Source organism: Nicotiana tabacum, chromosome 19, assembly GCF_000715075.1.
Source record: "Nicotiana tabacum cultivar K326 chromosome 19, ASM71507v2, whole genome shotgun sequence".
NCBI lineage: Eukaryota > Viridiplantae > Streptophyta > Magnoliopsida > Solanales > Solanaceae > Nicotiana > Nicotiana tabacum.
In genome coordinates this window covers 10,602,589-10,625,063 of record NC_134098.1, presented here as the reverse complement: position 1 = coordinate 10,625,063, position 22,475 = coordinate 10,602,589, and positions in this window count along the sequence as shown.

Below are 22,475 nucleotides of genomic sequence, written 5' to 3'. Positions count from 1 at the left end.
AAGACATCGTTACCTGCTGATTTCTTATGTCCACATTGAATCGTTGCCTCCCTCCCTTTCTCTAACGTATATCGGTGTCCTAATTCTTACTCTCCTATTCAGTTTTTAAGTTAAAATTAGCTTAGGTAATATCGCATGATTCATAAACTCCCTTTAATGCATGGAAAAATAAAATATTTAACTAAATTGAATTACTACTTTTAACTTTAACACAATATGAAAGGTCATATACTTTTAACTTTGTTCAACTAATTCTATATCTCATCATGTGCTCCTTAGTAGTAGTACTGTAACCAAGGATATAGAGACTTGATTAACGTACTTCTTTGCAATTCAGGAGATACTAAGAACTTTCTACTTGGAAACAAATTCAAATATTACATCATGGTATAGTTATCGGAAATATCGTATATTTAAGAGAGAAATTCATTTATAGCCCATCGGGCTAAACATATATCACCTGGTAGTCACAAATTGACCCATACAACACATAACCTAAAAACAATAACAACTGCTAGTAACTGAAAAACGTGAAAGTGGTACCACTGAGGAAAGTCGGATTCTTCAAGCCGAATAAATCTATTTTGCTCTTCGTCAGTGAACTTCTCTGGCAAATCTCAAGTTCCCAATCACATTTTTACATCTCTCATTTTTTAGAGGAGGGATAGCAGTCGCCTCCCATCCCCATCTTCTTTACTATCTCTCTTCTTCTCTCTCACGCTAGCAACCCATGGTTGTTACTTACCACTGTCAACAGAATAGCCAGATGTATTTTGATTTCCGGTGTATCATAGTTATTGCTTTCATATGTATTTTAATTTACCTTCAAGATCTTAAAAAAAGAGAAAAGAAAGGGAAAACGATTCTCCCACCGGAGGTCGGCCGGAAGTTGCCTCGGTGTCCTCGTCGTTGAAGAAGTAACTCCGCCAACCACGACTCTTATGGCCTTGTTTTCTTTCTCTGATTTTCTCTTATAGTTTTTGTGAATATGAGGTTAATATTTTGAAGATCTTTGGCTGAAAATTTAAAACTCCGGCGATCTTGTTATCATTTTCGGCGACTGTGAGGCCATGGACGTCGGTGGCTGGCCTCTCAATGAGAGAAAGATGAGAGGAGATAACTATGCACAAAGTTAAAATATATACAAAATAGACTGTCACTATACAAATATTATACAAAATATAGTTTCACTATACAATTTATATACAATAGAGTGTCACTATACAAAATAAATACAAAAATATAATGTCATTATACAAAAAATATACTAAATAGACTGTCACTATACAAAATATAAACAAAATAGATTGTCGCTATACAAAAATATACTAAATTGACTGTCACTATATAATTTATATACAATAAACTGTCACTATACAAAATATATACAACATAGACTATCACTATACAAAATAGACTATTACTATACAAATAATATACAAAATAGACCGTCACTATACAAAAAATATACAAAATAGACATTTCGGGCTACTAGATGCAATATGTTTGGGCCTTTCACGACCCGAAATTTTCCACCGACGGGACCGTGATGGCTCCTAACATTTCACTTGCTAGGCAAGCCAACGTTAGAAAAAAAATCGTTAAACCAATTCCTTATTTCCATTAAGTAAATAACAATAATTAACTAAGATGAAATATAATAAGTGCGGAATATCATAGAACTGTATTAATTACTACCACCCGGATATGGAGTCACAATTCACGAGCATTCTAGAATTTACTACAATTAATAGTCTGAAATAAATACAATTGTCTGAATGAAAGAAACAGTAGGACATAAAAGATAGACGGTGAATTCAAGATCTTTGAACGCCGATAGATCTACCTTGAGTCTCCGGACAGCGGACTAATAGCGAATATCGACGGACGATCTCACAAATATAAATCTCTGCTATCCGTTCCGAGGAATAGGCAACTGCCACATTAATGAAGTGCGCTGACTTAGTCATCCTATCCATAATGACCCAAACTACATCAAACTTCCTCTGAGTCCATGGGAATCCAACAACAAAATCCATAGTGATACGCTCCCACTTCCACTCAGGAATCTCTAACCTCTGAAGTAAACCACCAGGTCTATGATGCTCACACTTCATTTGTTGGCAAGTTAGGCATCGAGCTACATAGGCAACTATGTCCGTCTTCATTTGCCTCCACCAATAATGCTGCCTCAAGTCCTGGTACATCTTGGCAGCACCCGGGTGAATAAAATACCGAGAACTTTGAGCCTCCTCAAGGATCAACTCACGAAGTCTATCCACATTAGGCACACAAATACGACCTTGCATCCTCAAAACTCTGTCACCTCCAATAGTAACCTTCTTGGCACCACCGTGCCGCACTGTATCTGTAAGGACATGTATATGAGGATTGTCATCCAGCCGATCTCTGATGCACTCAAACAAAGAAGACCGAGCAACTGTACAAGCTACAACACGGCTGGGCTCAGAAATATCTAACCTCACGAACTGGTTGGCCAAGGCCTGAACATCCAATGCAAGCAGTCTCTCACCAACTGGAATATATGCAAGGCTACCCATACTGACTGACTTCCTACTCAAAGCATAGGCCACCACGTTGGCCTTCACGTGATGATATAATATGGTGATATCATAGTCCTTCAATAGCTCTAGTCACCTTCTCTACCTCAAATTGAGTTCCTTCTGCTTGAACAAATACTGCAAGCTCCGATGATCGGTGAATACCTCACATGGCATGCCGTAAAGGTAGTACCTCCTAATCTTCAGCGCGTGAACAATGGTTGCCAGCTCTAGATCATGAACATGGTAATTCTTCTCGTGAACCTTCAGCTTCCACGAAGCATATGCAATAACCTTGCCACTCTGCATCAATACCGCACCCAGACCAATACGAGATGCGTCACAATATACTGTATAAGATCTTGAACCTGTGGGTAACACCAATACTGATGTCGTGGTCAAAGCAGTCTTGAGCTTCTTAAAGCTCGCTTCACACTCGTCTGACCACCTCAACGGGGCACACTTATGGGTCAATCTGGTCAACGAGAAGTAGGAGATCTGCACAAGTCTCAAGACTCCCAATGGTGACCACACATGAACGATAAACACGACCTACAAAAATAGCATCTCCCACTGGTGTGGACACATACACATGTGCACTCAAAGAATCATGGGGCATAACCAAATAGGAAGCAAATTAGGATGACACTTAGGAGTAAGTAGATCCTAGATAAAATAGAACTGAAGCATCTCTACTGCAAACTGAAACAGTACATGTGATAATAGCGTCAGATGACTCAGCCTCAAGCCTGGCTGGGAAAGCATAACACCGGGGCTGGGCCCCACCACACTGAACTATGTCCCTGGGATGACCTTTAACTGGCTAGTGTCCACCCTTAATGGCCTGACCTCTACCTCTAACAGTCTGGCCTCTACCTATGGCTGCCTGACCCCTGCCTCTGGATGGCTGAGCAGGTGGTGCAGTAACTGGTGCCGGAACTATGGCACGAGACCTCAAATGCTGTGAGGTGCCCGTTGCCCAAGGAACAAATCTAGCAGTGTGCCTCGGATCACCACAAGTATAACAAAACTTCGGCTGCTGTGACTACTGACCCAGAAATAGACCTTGTCGACCTGAATAACCACCCTGATAACTCTGGAGTGGAGGTGCACTAATAGGACCTGGTGGTGCACTATAGGCTAGCTGGTTGTAATAATGCATCTGAGGGCCATGACCACCTGAGGCACTGTGGGATGCCTGGAGCACTGAATGAAACTGCCTGGGAGGATGGCCTCTACCAAAAGTACTCCTGCCTCTAGATGAGGCACCGCTGAACTCACTGGAATGACGAGGTCTCTTGTCCGACACTTGACCTCCTTGAGTAAGAACCAGTTCGACTCATCTGGCGACATTAGCAGCCGCCTGAAAAGATATCTCACTCCCAGTCTCCTTAGCCATCTGCATTCTGATAGGCTGAGCAAGTCCATCAATGAACCTCCTTACCATCTCTCTCTTGGTGGGAAGCAGAAGAATAGCATGACATGCCAAATCCACAAAATGGGTCTTATACTGAGTAACAGTCATACTGCCCTGCTGGAGACGCTCAAGCTGACGGCAACACTCCTCTCTCAATGTGATAGGCAAAAACTTCTCTATGAAGAGCTGAGAGAACTGGTCTCAAGTAAGAAAAGGCGACCTAGCTGGTCTGGTCAACAAGTAATCTCTCCACCATTTCACGGCGGAACCAGTCATCTGAAATGCAGCAAAATCGACCCTATTGGTCTCCACTATACCCATGTTCTATAGAACCTCGTGACAACTGTCAAGATACTCTTGGGGATCCTCTGAAGGAGCACCACTGAAGTGAACAGGAAAGAGCTTGATAAACCTATCCAATCTTCATAAAGCCTCAGAAGACATAGCTGGCCCATCTCCGACCTGTGCCGCAATAATCGACTAAACTAATCTGATTGGCTGAGCTGCTGGAGCCTGATACTGGGTAGTTATTTTCTCCGTAGCGGGAGTGGTGGGAGTCTGGACTCCTCCTCCATCCCGAGAGACTGCTGGTGCCATGGGAAATGCACCAGTATGGGCCACACTCTCCATAAGGCCCACCAAACGGACCAAAGTGTCTTGAAGTACTGTGGTAGCAGTGAACCCCTATGGAACCTGAGCTGGTCCGGTAGGAACAGTCTAGGCTGGATCCTCCTCTTCAGGCTCTATCTTAGGCTCTACTGCTGGGGCTGCTGCTTGGGCCCTAGGCTGAGCCCTGCCCTTGCCTCAGGCACGGCCTCGGCCTCGACCTTTGCCCCGCGTAGGAGCTGTCACTGGAAGCTCTGGCTGCTGATCAACTGAGGAAGCGGTACGTGTTCTCTCCATCTGCGAGAGAATAAAGTAGAAGAGTTCAATCAGTATTGAGAAAGAAAAATAGCATAAGAGAGAAGAATAGAAGTGAAACTTGTTCCTAAACTTCATAGCCTTTGGAAGATAAGAACATACATCTCCGTACGAATCCTCCAGACTCTACTAAGCTTGCTCGTGAATCGTGAGACCTAAGCAACCTAGTGCTCTGATACCAACTGTCACGACCCAAAATTTCCCACCGACGGGACCGTAATGGCGCCTAACATTTCACTTGCTAGGCAAGCCAACTTGAGAAAACAAATCGTTAAACCAATTCCTTATTTCCATTAAGTAAATAACAATAATTAACTAAGATGAAATATAATAAGTGCGGAATATCATAGAACTGTATTAATTACTACCACTCGGATATGGAGTCACAATTCACGAGCATTCTAGAATTTACTACAATTAATAGTCTGAAATAAATATAACTGTCTGAATGAAAGAAACAGTAGGACATAAAAGATAGACGGTGACTTCAAGGTCTGTGAATGCCGACAGATCTACCTTGAGTCTCCGGACAGCGGACCAATAGCGAATCTCAATCAACCTGAACCGAAATAATAATAAGTGCAGAATGCAACATCAGTACAACCGACCCTATGTACTGGTAAGTGTCAAGCCTAACCTCGGCTAAGTAGTGACGAGGCTAGGACAAGACACCCACAGATTATGTTAACAATATAATCATGCTAGTGGCAACAATAGTAAATAAAGAAATAACATAGATATAATAGGAAGGGGAAATACAATGAGGGAGTACAATATAAAGAGTGAGAATAATGAAAAGAAATAAGTACACCGAAAATCCTTAAACGAATTGAGCCATCCACATTAGGCACACAAATACGACCTTGCATCCTCAAAACTCTGTCACCTCCAACAGTAACCTTCTTGGCACCACCGTGCCGCACTGTATCTGTAAGGACATGTATATGAGGATTGTCATCCTGCCGATCTCTGATGCACTCAAACAAAGAAGACCGAGCAACTGTACAAGCTATAACACGGCTGGGCTTAGAAACATCTAACCTCACGAACTGGTTGGCCAAGGCCTGAACATCCAATGCAAGCAGTCTCTCACCAACTGGAATATATGTAAGGCTACCCATACTGACTGACTTCCTACTCAAAGCATCGGCCACCACGTTGGCCTTCACGTGATGATACAATATGGTGATATCATAGTCCTTCAATAGCTCTAGTCACCTTCTCTACCTCAAATTGAGTTCCTTCTGCTTGAACAAATACTGCAAGCTCCGATGATCGGTGAATACCTCACATGGCATGCCGTAAAGGTAGTACCTCCTAATCTTCAGCGCGTGAACAATGGTTGCCAGCTCTAGATCATGAACATGGTAATTCTTCTCGTGAACCTTCAGCTTCCACGAAGCATATGCAATAACCTTGCCACTCTGCATCAATACCGCACCCAGACCAATACGAGATGCGTCACAATATACTGTATAAGATCTTGAACCTGTGGGTAACACCAATACTGATGTCGTGGTCAAAGCAGTCTTGAGCTTCTTAAAGCTCGCTTCACACTCGTCTGACCACCTCAACGGGGCACACTTATGGGTCAATCTGGTCAACGAGAAGTAGGAGATCTGCACAAGTCTCAAGACTCCCAATGGTGACCACACACGAACGATAAACACGACCTACAAAAATAGCATCTCCCACTGGTGTGGACACATACACATGTGCACTCAAAGAATCATGGGGCATAACCAAATAGGAAGCAAAATAGGATGACACTTAGGAGTAAGTAGATCCTAGATAAAATAGAACTGAAGCATCTCTACTGCAAACTGAAATAGTACATGTGATAATAGCGTCAGATGACTCAGCCTCAAGCCTGGCTGGGAAAGCATAACACCGGGGCTGGGCCCCACCACACTGAACTACGTCCCTGGGATGACCTTTAACTGGCTAGTGTCCACCTCTAATGGCCTGACCTCTACCTCTAACAGTCTGGCCTCTACCTATGGCTGCCTGACCCCTGCCTCTGGATGGCTGAGCAGGTGGTGCAGTAACTGGTGCCGGAACTATGGCACGAGACCTCAAATGCTGTGAGCTGCCCGTTGCCCAAGGGACAAATCTAGCAGTGTGCCTCGGATCACCACAAGTATAACAAAACTTCGGCTGCTGTGACTACTAACCCTGAAATAGACCTTGTCGACCTGAATAACCACCCTGATAACTCTGGAGTGAAGGTGCACTAATAGGACCTGGTGGTGCACTATAGGCTAGCTGGTTGTAATAATGCATCTGAGGGCCATGACCACCTGAGGCACTGTGGGATGCCTGGAGCACTGAATGAAACTGCCTGGGAGGATGGCCTCTACCAAAAGTACTCCTGCCTCTAGATGAGGCACCGCTGAACTCACTGGAATGACGAGGTCTCTTGTCCGACACTTGACCTCCCTGAGTAAGAACCAGTTCGACTCATCTGGCGACATTAGCAGCCGCCTGAAAAGATATCTCACTCCCAGTCTCCTTAGCCATCTGCATTCTGATAGGCTGAGCAAGTCCATCAATGAACCTCCTTACCATCTCTCTCTCGGTGGGAAGCAGAAGAATAGCATGACATGCCAAATCCACAAAATGGGTCTTATACTGAGTAACAGTCATACTGCCCTGCTGGAGACGCTCAAGCTGACGGCAACACTCCTCTCTCAATGTGATAGGCAGAAACTTCTCTATGAAGAGCTGAGAGAACTGGTCTCAAGTAAGAGAAGGCGACCTAGCTGGTCTGGTCAACAAGTAATCTCTCCACCATTTCATGGCGGAACCAATCATCTGAAATTCAGCAAAATCGACCCTATTGGTCTCCACTATACCCATGTTCTGTAGAACCTCGTGACAACTGTCAAGATACTCTTGGGGATCCTCTGAAGGAGCACCACTGAAGTGAACAGGAAAGAGCTTGATAAACCTATCCAATCTTCATAAAGCCTCAGAAGACATAGCTGGCCCATCTCCGACCTGTGCCGCAATAATCGACTGAACTAATCTGATTGGCTGAGCTGCTGGAGCCTGATACTGGGTAGTTATTTTCTCCGTAGCGGGAGTGGTGGGAGTCTGGACTCCTCCTCCATCCCGAGAGACTGCTGGTGCCATGGGAAATGCACCAGTATGGGCCACACTCTCCATAAGGCCCACCAAACGGACCAAAGTGTCTTGAAGTACTGTGGTAGCAGTGAACCCCTATGGAACCTGAGCTGGTCCGGTAGGAACAGTCTAGGCTGGATCCTCCTCTTCAGGCTCTATCTTAGGCTCTACTGCTGGGGCTGCTGCTTGGGCCCTAGGCTGAGCCCTGCCCTTGCCTCAGGCACGGCCTCGGCCTCGACCTTTGCCCCGCGTAGGAGCTGTCACTGGAAGCTCTGGCTGCTGATCAACTGAGGAAGCGGTACGTGTTCTCTCCATCTGCGAGAGAATAAGAGTAGAAGAGTTCAATCAGTATTGAGAAAGAAAAATAGCATGACAGAGAAGAATAGAAGTGAAACTTGTTCCTAAACTTCATAGCCTTTGGAAGATAAGAATATACGTCTCCGTACGAATCCTCCAGACTCTACTAAGCTTGCTCGTGAATCATGAGACCTAAGCAACCTAGTGCTCTGATACCAACTGTCACGACCCAAAATTTCCCACCGACGGAACCATAATGGCGCCTAACATTTCACTTGCTAGGCAAGCCAACTTTAGAAAAAAAATCGTTAAACCAATTCCTTATTTCCATTAAGTAAATAACAATAATTAACTAAGATGAAATATAATAAGTGCGGAATATCATAGAACTGTATTAATTACTACCACCCGGATATGGAGTCACAATTCACGAGCATTCTAGAATTTACTACAATTAATAGTCTGAAATAAATATAACTGTCTGAATGAAAGAAACAGTAGGACATAAAAGATAGACGGTGACTTCAAGGTCTGTGAACGCCGACAGATCTACCTTGAGTCTCCGGACAGCGGACCAATAGCGAATCTCAATCAACCTGAACCAGTATAATAATAAGTGCAGAGTGCAACATCAGTACAACCGACCCCATGTACTGGTAAGTGTCAAGCCTAACCTCGGCTAAGTAGTGACGAGGCTAGGACAAGACACCCACAGATTACGTTAACAATATAATCATGCTAGTGGCAACAATAGTAAATAAAGAAATAACACAGATATAATAGGAAGGGGACATACAATGAGGGAGTACAATATAAAGAGTGAGAATAATGAAAAGAAATAAGTACACCGAAAATCCTTAAACGAATTGAGCCATTAAAACAGCAAGGAAAAATTTCACGGCATCACCCTTCATGATTTTACTCTCAACCTCACCAATTAAATAAATAGAACAACATGGCATCACCCTTCGAGCTTTTACTCTCAACCTCACCTAAATAAATAAATAGTACTGCACGGTATCACCCTTCGTGCTTTTAATCTCAACCTCACCAAATAAATAAATAGAACGGCACAACATTACCCTTCGTGCATTAAACATCTCATAATATACACGGCATCACCCTTCGTGCTTTACACTCTTCCTCACAATATAAATAATGCATGCACGGATCACCATTCGTGCTTTACACTCCTCCTCACAAATCACAGAATCAATAAAAACGGATAGGTAAGAGTATCACAAAGAAACCAATATTTTTCCCATAATAAATAGCACAATGTAATCTCAACCTTGAATCAATATTCGAAAATTACCAAATCTCAGTGAAACCAGATATGAGTCACCCAACATTTCAAATAACCCGCTAAGCATGGATAGTAGAATTTAAGGCTACAAAATAGACAAGAATAGAATTTCACTCGCATGCTATGACTCGACAACGACGCATAGATGCTCGTCACCTCACATATACATCGTATTTAACAACCAAACACGTATAAAATGAACACATAATACCTATTCCCTCAAGCCAAAGTTAGACACGACACTTACCTCGCTCCGAAGGCCACTTAATTCTCAATCATAACTTTTCATTTGGAATTCACCTCCAAACCACTCATATCTATTCAATAATGACTCAATAATATCAAATATTGCTAAAGGAATCAATTATATTTCATAAATTAAATTTCCCTAATTTTCCTCCAAAAAGTCAAAAAATCGACCCCGGGACTGCTTGGTCAAAACCCAAGGTTCGGACCAAAATATTTTTACCCATTCATCCCCAAACCTTAATATATAATTGGTTTTGGAATCCGACCTCAAATTGAGGTCTAAATTTCCAAATTCCCGAAATCCCTAGTTTCTACCCTAACCCCTAACTCTACCATGAAAACTCTAGATTTTAGGTTGAAAATTCAAGAAATGTAATGGGTAATTGAAAGAAAATGGTTTAGAATCACTTACCAACAATTTGGGGAAAAACTGGCTCTTGAAAAATCGCCTCTCACCGTTTGATTTTTGAGAAAATAAATTTTTGGCTAAAATCCCGTTTTTGGATTCTGTTATTTGTTGGGCGACAGTATTCATCGCGTTCACGAGAGCACTGTTTCGTTTGCGAACGGTACTGGCTATCAAGCCTATGCGTTCACGAGACCCAGCTCGCGTTCGCGATGAACACTCCCCTGGCCTTCGCGTTGCCGAGGCATTGCTCGTGTTCGCGATGAAGGAACGGCTGACTCCCCCTCTCAAATGCCTAACACTACGCGTTCGTGATGGGCTTGTCACGTTCGCGAAGGGTAACACCCCCATCGCTTCGCGTTCGGGACCAATCGTTCGCGTTCGCGAATAAGAAATATTCAGCTGCCCAGTTTACTCTTCGCATTCATGAGAGTACCTTCGCGAACGTGAAGAAGTAAATGCCAAAACAACTGCTACAGCAAAATACCAGATTTTCAAAGTCCAAAACATCCCGTGGCATTTTCGAAACTCACCGGAGCCCTCGGGGATCTAAACCAAATATGCACACAAGTCTAAATACATCATACGAACTTGCTCGCGCGATCAAATCGCCAAAATAACACCTAGAACTATGAATTTAGCACCAAATCAAATGAAATTCTTGAGAACAATTTAAAATTTCTATTTTCTCAACTGGACGTCTGAATCACGTCAAATCAACTCCGTTTCTCACCAAATTTCACAAACAAGTCTTAAATATCATAATGAACCTGTACCGGGCTCCAAAACCGGAATACGTATCCGGCACTAACAATGCCAAACATCAATCAATTCTTAAAAATAATTAATTTTTAGACTTTAATTTTCATAAAAAATTCATAACTTGAGCTAGGGACCTCCGTATTCGATTCCGGGAATACGTCCAGGTCCCATAATTTGATATGAACCTACCGGGACTGTCAAAATATGGATCCGGGCTTGTTTACCAAAAAAGTAGACCGAAGTTAATTAAAATCAATATTTAAGGCAAAAGTTCTTATTTTCATTAGTTTTCCACATAAAAGCTTTTCAGAAACCTGCCCGGACTGCTCACGTAAATCGAGGAGGGTAAAAATAAGATTTTTAAGTCTTAAGAGCGCGTATTCAAGTTCTAAAATATAAGAAGACCTTTTGGGTCATCACAGGGACGAAGGGCCATTTCGTGTCAATGGGGAAAACCATGGGCTATTAAAATTTTGAGGGGCTATAAAGAGTATTTTTCCTTATATTTAACTTTGTGTTCACAAATATTAAATATATCATATAGACATCCATTATAGAGCCATTTTGGATTAGCTGATTTGAAGTAGCTGATAAGCATTAGGTGCTGAAACTGATTTAATAAATAAGCAGTTACGTGTTTGGATACAAGTACTGAAATTGATAATAAACTGCTGGAGTATTTGATAAAAAAGTGCTGATAAGCTCTTTTTCTGTTAAAATGACTTAAATAACCTTAGAAGTGTTTACACTTATAAGGGCGGAATTTCTTCAAAATTTTAGATTCCAAATCGATCCAAATACAAAATATTTTATTTGTCATTTTATTTTAAATACAACTGTGCTTAGATAAGATAAATTTTATGATAAATATAATTTATTTTATGATAAGCATATAATCATAAGTTATAATAATTAATAAATTGATAAAAGTTTTTCAGTAAAAAATAAACCTAAATAGGACAAAATATTTGAAGAGAAACAAACACTGTCTTTATCACCACAACAATTAGAAAGCAACATACCAAAAATTTGATATGTCCTCATTTATTACATACAGTTCAAAGATTAATATACAATCACATAGATGTAAATATGCAAAGGAATAGAGAATTTGCTTATCTTAAATAGTCAATGAGCATGCAGACTTGAATATTAACTCTCATCAGGAAATAGGACTGCATTGAGACATCATAGGGAGCACACATTATGACAAAACCACATGTGGGAAGAGTCAGGCAAGAAACAAGTTTGCAGTCACAGATGCACAATACAAACAAGTTAAAACCTAAGAGACTATGCTAAACATACATCCTAGTGTCATGCTAATCAGTATTTAGACATGATGGGAGATGCACATTGTGACAAGCCAAATAATCACTAAAAGAATAGGATATCAGATGAACCAAAGACATGCTGGGGAACATATTAGCACAGAAGCAAGATCATAGAGAATGGTCTTAATACAAATTGAAACATATTGTACATGCAAGACAAACATTGCAGAGATTCAGAGCAGTGTGAGATAGCAAGTTCATACCAAATAGCACATGTAGGGATTCTGGGATTGACACAATAGACTAATTAACTAAAGAAGATCTAAGTTATTCCATAAAACAAAATGGTTTAAACAGGGCAGGGAAAACAAGTTGAGGTAACTGTTAAGATATCAGTCAATCACTAATGGGTCATGGGGATCATGCTGAGTGACACAATAGCAGGGGAACATGTCATAATTAACACAGGAAGTTCTAGCACAAGTATGAAGCATTCATTATAGAGAATAAGGACAAAGCAAATAAGCATATTTTAGGGAACATTTAGGCACCAATACGCTGGCTAAACGACTTTAAGAGTGTCAGATTATCCAAGTTAGCCTTAGGCAATATCAGAACTAGTAGCATTAGGAGGAAGTTAAATGCTAAAGAGACTTAGAACAAAGTAGAATTAACAGAATCGTGCACAAAAGTAATCCAGAAAACATATTAAGCTATGGATTTCAGAGGTGAGAACACATGTAAATCAAAGACATATGGAGATGAAATTGGAAAAGTCAAAGTGTCTTACCAGTTAAACAGACAACAATAAAGAACAAAAGATCCACAAGAACCCAGAAACCTCGAAGTGTCAAAGTTCCCAAGAGATTCGAAAGAACCCCGGGCAATGCTCGCACCAAGAGAAAGTTAGAATAGTAGACTCTCAGTGGCCTTGGCTTTCAGCCGGCCAACACAAAACACAGAACAAGATAATGAAGGAATTAATAGAGCAAAGCTTCAAATTTTAGTGAGATTATATCGATTTCCCCCTTTTCCAAAGGGGGGTAGGGAGGGGTTTATATAGTGACAGAAATCGAACAAGTAAACAAGGAAAACTGTAAAATCAAACATATATAAGGAAGTATTAACATGTAGAATCAATGAAAATCGTATTAGGAAAAAAATAGGTAAACCCTAGCTGACAGAAATCAATGATTGGCTAATCGGGCCCATATAGGCATGGTCTTGCTGTATATGGACTAGATATTGTCCACATTCAAATGGTTGAAGTGAATGGGAAGAATCGTAGAGATGGCACTTGCCATGTTTAGGCAAGTATTAAGTAATACCATGGAGAAACACCTAGTAGCGAAGAAACACTAGTATAGTAAGTGAATGATGGGAGAATCCCATTATCGATGGGATTAGGGAAAGATTTGGAGAAGGCGGCGATTAGGGTTTTCTGGTGGGAGAAGGAGCGTTTGAGGGTGGCTGGGTAGATACAATGGGTCTCTAGGATTAGGGGGTCGGTTTTAAGAGAAGGGGTTAGATTATTAGGGGCCGTTAATCATTTGAGATCAACGGCCAAGATGAAAGAATGTGGTTGGACGGGTCGTTTAAACGGGTTACCGGCCGGGTTATTTTAAAAGGGTGATTTGGTTTTGGGCTTGGGGTAATTGGGCTAATTCTGGTCCGAAAATTGGTTAAAATTGGGCAATTATTTGAATACCCAAAATTCATCAAAACGATTTATAAACAATGCTTGATAAATAAATAAAAAATATTATCTATGCACTAAAATGATAAAAAATAATAAGTTTGTATTATAAAAATATAAAATGCTATTTTTACTCAACTAATATAAATAAAGAGCATTTTTGTACAGATATAGGCTATTACTGCAAAATTGCGCAAATAGATTAAAAATATTAATGTAATTACATAAAATGAAGTAAAACATTTGAAACATGTATTATAGGTGAACGATTAATAACTTTAAGTAGTTAAGTCATCATAAAATAATTTGAAGGAGTAATTAATAAATATTCAAGCAATTTAAATATAGAAAAATCAATTTTAAAGCTCTAAAAATTATAGGAAATTATAGAAAAATGATTGTATAGATTTGTAAACTAAATAATGATGTAAACATGATGTTTGTGTGTGTGTGTATATATATATATATATATATATATATATATATATATATATATATATATATATATATATATATATTTGATAAAATATGAGGGCAAAATTGGGTATCAACATATAAAACCTAACTTAGCATGCTTGTACCATGACCCACATGATCTGATTCCATATCAATTTCCAAATAACAAGTTCAAGAGAACATTTCAAGAATCAAATATATTATTTTTTGACGACAACTTCCTTATCACGTCAATTCGATACGCTGCCGACAAGTCAACAAAATATGAGATATCGACTGCACATAGGTAAATCCATCTTGACAACCAAATCCTCAAATAATAACAGAGGCATAGATTAACATGTTAGATTGTCAAGAGCCAGAATTCCCAACCTCAGGACAGTGATGGCGCATAACATCCACTTGCTAGGCAAGCCGGCGTTAATAAAGAAATTAATCAATTTTTAACATTTAAAACAAAGAAATGATATTTAATGAGAAATAAACTGTGAATTTAACAAAGTGTGAACATAAGCAGCTTGATACTAACTACTCTCAGAAATCCGGAGTCACGAGTACATGAGGAACTAGAAGTCTACAAGCATAGTCTGAAATAAATACAATTATTCGAAAGAGATAAACAATAAAATAGGAAATGGAAGGGGATTTCAAGGTTTGCGAATGCCAGCAGATCTACCTCACGTCTCCGAAGTGAATGTGACCCGAGCCGATGGACCTATAAGCACCGCTGGGACCAATACTAGTATCTGCACAAGATGTGTAGAAGTGTAGTACGAGTACAACCGACCCAATGTACTCCATAAGTGTCGAGCCTAACCTCGACGAGGTAGTGACGAGGCTATGACAAGAAACCTGCGTAAACCCCTGTGCAAGAATATATAAAGCCACAAAATAAAAAGAAGAACGATAAAATATTAACTAGGAGGGGACACGCGAAAAGGAAAATATCATAAAAACGGCAAGTACGAAATCACGAAATAATATCTTCCAAAAATAAACAACAATATAACCAAGTAAATCACCAAAACCGGAAATAAAATATGGAAATGATATGAAAATGGCACAGTATCACCTTTTGTGGTTTTACTCAGCAGCACGACATCACCCTTCGTCATTCTACTCTCAAATCTCTCAATAGATGATAATGAATGTAAATAAGGCATGACACTACCCTTTGTGCTTTTCTCTCTTACTCACCAAGCAATAACACAAATTCGAATAATAAAAATAAGGTGGGAAATAATTTACTTCAATTATAGTGCCACGATATTAAACTCAACTTTCAAAATATCCAACATCTTTGAAATAAACAATAAATTAATGCTTTTATCTCTTCCTCACCAATCAACCATACAAATCCGAATAATAAAAATAAGGCAGGAAATAATTTCACTTCAATTATAGTTCCACTATATCAAACTCAACTTTCAAAATGTCCAACATCTTTGAAATAAACAATAAATACAAAATGAATAATTAAAGAAGTAATAATCTAACCTATGCATGGACAACATAATTGACGAAACAATATAAAAAATTTCCACCCACATGCTTTAACCCAATGATAATGCATAGATACTCGTCACCTCACATATACGTTGTCCCCACACATAAAACATGTAGCAAATAGACCAACAAGTCATAATCTCTCAAGTCAAGGTTAATCACGACACTTACCTTACTCCGCAACTAGATTATTGCTCAACAACGGCTTTTCCACTAAAATTAGCCTCCAAACAAATCAAATCTAACCAAATATAGTTCAAATATTTCAAAATAGGCTTTAGAAACTATCCACGAGTGAAAATGATTCAATATGTAATAATTTTGGGAAAAGTCAATAAAAGTCAACCACAGGCTCGCTTTGTCAAAATCTGTGATTCGGACCAAAATCCAATTACACATTCACCCCGAGCCCGGTTATGTGATTAGTTTCAAAATCCTAGCTCATTTTGAAGTGTAAATCTTAATTTCTCAAAATCCCCAATTTCTTCCTAAATCTCTAATTTTTACCATGAAAAAGCATATGTTAAAGGTTATAAATCAATGGGTATTTATGGAAATGTAAGGAAACATGTTAAAATCTACTTATCTATGATGTTGGGAAGAAATATCTCTTCAAAAAAATTCACCTTTCGGCCGAGCTCAAATTTAAAAATGGTGAAAAATGAGAAAAATCCCGATTTTTAGAAGTTTAAATCAGTGGGCGTCAAGTGATCCTCGCATTCGCGAGGCACCTGACGCGATCACAAAGCATTAGAGGCCAGAAGGCCTTCGCATTCACGGGAAACCATTCGTGTTCGTGTAAGCTTGCTTCGACTGCCTTCGCGTTCGCCAGCCGAATCCCACGTTAGCGTAGGGTAACCACCCTCCACTACTTCGCATTCTCGACCGGTTCTCCGTGTTCCACCCCTGTCCCTATTTCCCTTTCGCGATCGCAAGAGAGGCTTTGCGATCACGAAATACATTGCACCAAACATCTGCAACATTCGAAAACCAGAAATTTTTCTAAGTTAAAATGATCCGTAGCCTATCTGAAACTCGCACGAATCCCTCGGGCTCTAAACCAAACATGTACACAAGTATAATAACATTATACGAACTCGCTTGCCCGATCAAAACACCAAAATAATATCTAAAACTACGAATCGGACATCAAAATGCATGAAATTTTCAAAGACACTCAAGAACTTCCAAATTCACAACCGAGCGTCTCAATCCTATCAAACCAACTCCATTCTGCACCAAATTTTGCAGACAAATTTTAAATAGTAAAATAGACCTATACCAAGTCCCCGAACCGAAATTCGAACCCGGTAGCTATAAAGTCAACCTACGTTCAAATGTAGGAAATATTTAAACCTTCAAAATACTAGTTTTCAACAAATCAAGTCAGGGACTTCCGAATTTCATTCCGGGCATACACCCAAGTCCAAAATCACAGTACGGGTCCACCGTGATCGTCAAAATACCAATGCGGGGTTGTTTAAACAAAATGTTAACTGTAGTCAACTCAAGTCATTTTAAAGCTAAAAATCATATTTTCTTTAAATTTTCACATAAAATCGTTCTAGAAAAATATACTGACTGTGCACGCAAATCAAAAAATACTAAATAGAGCTAATAGAGGTCTCGAAACACAAAAATAAGGGCTAGAACTCAAAATAACCAATTGGGTTGTCATATTCGCCACCTCTAAAAGAAATGTTTGTTCTCGAACAGACATAGAAAAGTACCTGAACCGATAAAAAGGTAGGGGTATCTACTCTGCATATTGGACTCAGACTCTCACGTAGCTGCCCCGATCAGCTAATCACTGCACTCTAACAGAAGGATAATGCTTAGACCTCAACTTCCGGAACTTCCGTGCTAGAATAGTCACTGGTTCCTCCTCGTAAGTCAAATCATTGTCCAATTGGACAAAGCTGAAATATAATACTTTGGACGGATCACCGTGATACTTCTGGAGCATGAAAACATGGAACACCGGTGAACTGGAGATAAGCTAGGTGTCAATGCAAGCTTGTAGTCCACCTCACCAACTTTCTAAAGGATCTCAAAGTGTCTGATATACCGAGGGCTCAACTTGCCCTTCTTTCAAAACCTCTTCACACCCTTCATGGATGAAACGCGGAGCAAAACCCTCTCTCCAACAATGATAGAAACTTCATGAACTCTCTGATCCGCAAAACGCTTCTTCCTAGACTGTGCTGTATGAAGCCGATCCTGAATCATCTTGACCCTTTCTATGGCATCCTGAACCAAATCAATACCCAACAACTAAGCCTCTCATTGCTCAAACCAAACAACTGGAGAACGACACCGCCTCCCATATAAGGCCTCATATGGAGCCATCTGAATACTATATTGGTAGCTGTTATTGTAGGTAAACTTTGTGCTATGTCCCACTTTCATACGTTAAAGTTTCGCCGTAAGTTAATTGACGTAAGCTCGAGAATGAGATTATTTTTGAGGTTATAAATATTTATGCTATTTTTATAACAAGTGGTATGTAAGTACCGTCAAGGTTAGAGGGTAAACAAATCAAAGAAGATGAGTTTCGTTGAAGGTTGTCAATTTGGGAAAAAATATAGTCCAAGCTATAATACCCCATATTTATGGACTGGTGCCATACAAGGTACCACATGACCATGATAGTAAGGTATATAAAGTGTGTTAAAAGTGATTAATATTTTATGTAATATGATATATTACCTAATTACGTTAATAATGGGTTAATTATGAGATTAGGTGGCATATTTAGAGGAAATTGTTGGCCAAGTCATCATACAGAGTAGGGCCCACACCAACTAAGATAAACGATCTCTTTAATTCACAAAGAGAGATTCTTATATCTAATCTACAATGTAATGGATCCTATTTAGCAAGTATCATTCAATTTTTTCAATAGCAACGTGATTTGCTTCAACAATTCATATGAAACTGGTTATTACTATAGCAGCATGAAATTGCAATTCTAAGGGAGTATGGTACAATATTTCTCAAGAATATCACACGGATATTTCCCTATATCGATCCGCCGTTACGTGTTTTTCGCAAAGATATAGATTAGAGGGATTGTTAAGAGAATCGGCTCAGGTATCCATATGTTACAAACGAAATGAGAAAATGATACAAACAAAATGAGCAAATATGCAACTTTCATAAATGACTCTATTCATAGAAGTGCTAGGGGTTCCTATGTTCTTGATTCCCCATGTGTCTTATTATTATATCTTCTGTTCATGGATCTCAGAAAAAATACGTAGTTGATAAAGTTTATCCGAAGACATATTGATCTTATGACGTTCCGAGAAATATTATTAACGTACTTCTTATGCATTTCATTCATTTATATATGTACATTGACCCATGAACAAATGGCGTTATATACATGTATATTATATGTATATGGGATATGAGAAAAGGTTACGGCGTTATATACGCACCACCACTTGATCAGTTGGTATATGTTGATGATTTTGCCCACAGTGGCCGAGATGATATGATGGGATGCCCTCAGAGGCTTGATGATGTTATGTACGCATATATCTATGCATGATATGAAATTTATACGCATATGCACGACATTATAAATATTAAACGATTCACAGAGCTATTCAGACTTATATGTTGAGTTTTTACTCCATGTTTCTCTCTGTCTTTTATTTACTGGTTTTCATTCCTTACATACTTAGTATATTATTTGTACTGACGTCGCTTTTGCTTGGGGACACTGTGTTTCATGCCCGCAGGTCCTGATAGATAGGTTGTGAGTCTTCCAAGTACGCTATCAGCTCAGCAGAAAGTGTTGGTGCGCTCCATTTGCTCCGGAGTTGCTTATTTGGTCAGTATGATTTGGATATGTATTGATTGGTATGGCGGGGCCTTGTCCCGACCTTTATGGTATTTATCTACTCTTATAGGCTTGTAGACAGGTGTTACGTATATGGATACTTGTATGGCCTTGTCGGCCTATGTTTTGAGTACATAAAGGACCGTGCTGGCCTTATAGGCTTGTATGTCATATGCATATGTCGGTACATCATGTCGGGTCATCCTATGTCGAGTATTTCCTTATATTTTATTCTAGTTATCTCACGATAGCCTTTCCAGCTCATTTACCTATGATAGTATGATACAAATATACGTTACGTTGGTACTCGATTGAGTAAGGAGATGGGTGCCCGTCGCGGCCCATCGGGTTGGGTCGTGATATTTCGCAAGCGGCAAGAATTGATTACAAGAACCTCAGAAATCCATAACATAGGTGCGAATCATATCCTCTAAGATTTGTATGGTGTGCTCAGACTGCCCATCATTCTGCTGGTGAAATGTTGTACTCAACTCAACTCGTGTGCCTAACTCACGTTGTACGACCCTCCAAAAATGTGATGTGAACTGCCTACCCCAATCAGAAAAATAACACTGTGAAGACAAACAATCTTGCGGATATAGATCTCAGCCATCCCCTATTAAGAATAGGTAGCCGCCACCGGAATGAAATGCACCGACTTGGTCAACCTATCCTCAACGACCCATATTGCAAAATTTTCTTCAAAGTCCGTGGGAGCCCAACAACTAAATCCATGTTAATATGCTTCCACTTCCACTTGGGAATCTTAAGTCTCTGTATCAAACCGCCAGGTCTTCGATGCTCGTACTTCACCTGCTGGCAATTCAAACACTGAGCCACATACTCAACTATATCTTTCTTCTTTTTTCTCCACCAATAATGCTGCCTCAAATCCTGATACATCTTAGCGACACCCAGATGAATGAAATACCGAACTGTGGACCTCCGCAAGAATCAACCCACACAGACCATCCACATTAGGCACACAAATCCGACCCTGCATCCGCAACACCCCATCATCTCCAAAAGAAACCTCGTTGGCATCAGCGTACTACACCATGTCCTTTGGGACATTCAAATGGGGGTCTTCATACTGACACTCTTTGATGCGCTCATACAATAAAGACAGAGAGACCGTGCAAAAAAGAGCCCGACTAGGCTCCAAAACATCTAACCTCACAAACTGATTGGCAAAGGCCTGAACATCTTATGCTAGTGGTCTCTCACCAACTGGAATATATGAAAGGATACCCATACTCACAACCTTTCAACTCAAGGCATCGTCCACCACATTGGCCATCTCGGGATGGTACAAAATGGTGATATTATTGTATTTTAACAGCTCTAACAGCCTCCGCTGCCTCAAATTTAGATCCTTTTGCTTGAAAATTTGATGTAAACGTCGATGATCTGTGTATACCTCAAACAACACGCTGTACAGGTAGTGCCTCCAAATCTTCAATATTTGAATAATAATTGTCAAGTCTAAGTCATGAACATGTAATGCTTTTCATGAACCTTCAACTGCCGGGATGCATATGCAATCACTCTTCCATCCCGCATCAATACAGCACCAAGCCCAATATGCGATGCATCACAATACACAGTGTAGGATCCCGAACCCACAGGCAACACCAACAGTGAAGCTATAATCAAATTAGTCTTGAACTTTTGAAAGCTCCACTCACACTCGTCGGACCACCTGAATGGGGCATCCTTATGGGTCTGCAATAGATGAAAACCCCTGCACGAACCGACGATAATAACCCGCCAAACCCAGGAAACTCTGAATCTCTATAACTGGAGTAGGTCGCCCAGTTCTGAACTACCTCAATCTTCTTAGGATCTACCTTTATAAAATCGGAAGATACAACATGCCCCAAAAAAGAAATCGAATCCAACCAAAACTCACACTTCAAAAACATAGCATATAACTGACTATCCCTCAAGGTCTGAAGTACAATCCGAAGATGCTGCTCATGCTCCTCTCGACCATCAGAGTATACCAAATTATCATCAATGAAGATGATCACAAAAGAATCTAGATAGGGATTGAATACTCGATTCATCAAATCCATAAATGATGCTGGGGCATTTGTCAAGTCACATGACATCACTAGAAACTCATAATGTCAATACCGAGTTCGAAAAGTTGTCTTAGGGACATTCGATGCCCTAATCATGAACCGATGGTAGCCAGATCTCAAATCAATCTTCGAAAATGCTTTGGCACCATAAAGCTAATCAAATAAGTCATCAATCATCGGCAAGAGATACTTGTTCTTGATAGTGACTTTGTTCAACTGCTGGTAATAAATACACATCCTTATCATACCATTCTTCTTCTTCACGAACAACACTAGTGCACCCAGGGCAAGACACTAGGTCTAATGAATCCCTTCTCAAGCAAATTTTGCTCCTGCTCTTTCAGTTTCTTCAACTAAGATGGGGCCATATAGTATGGTGGAATAGAAATAGGCTGAGTTCCCAGAGCAAAGTCAATACAGAAGCCAATACAGAACTCACGCACAACTTGTACTGAATTTATGGACGGAAACTCTGCATTAGGATCATGAATATAGGACAAGTATACTAGACATCCCTTCTCGACCATATGCCGAGCCTTCATATAAGAAATAACCTTGCTA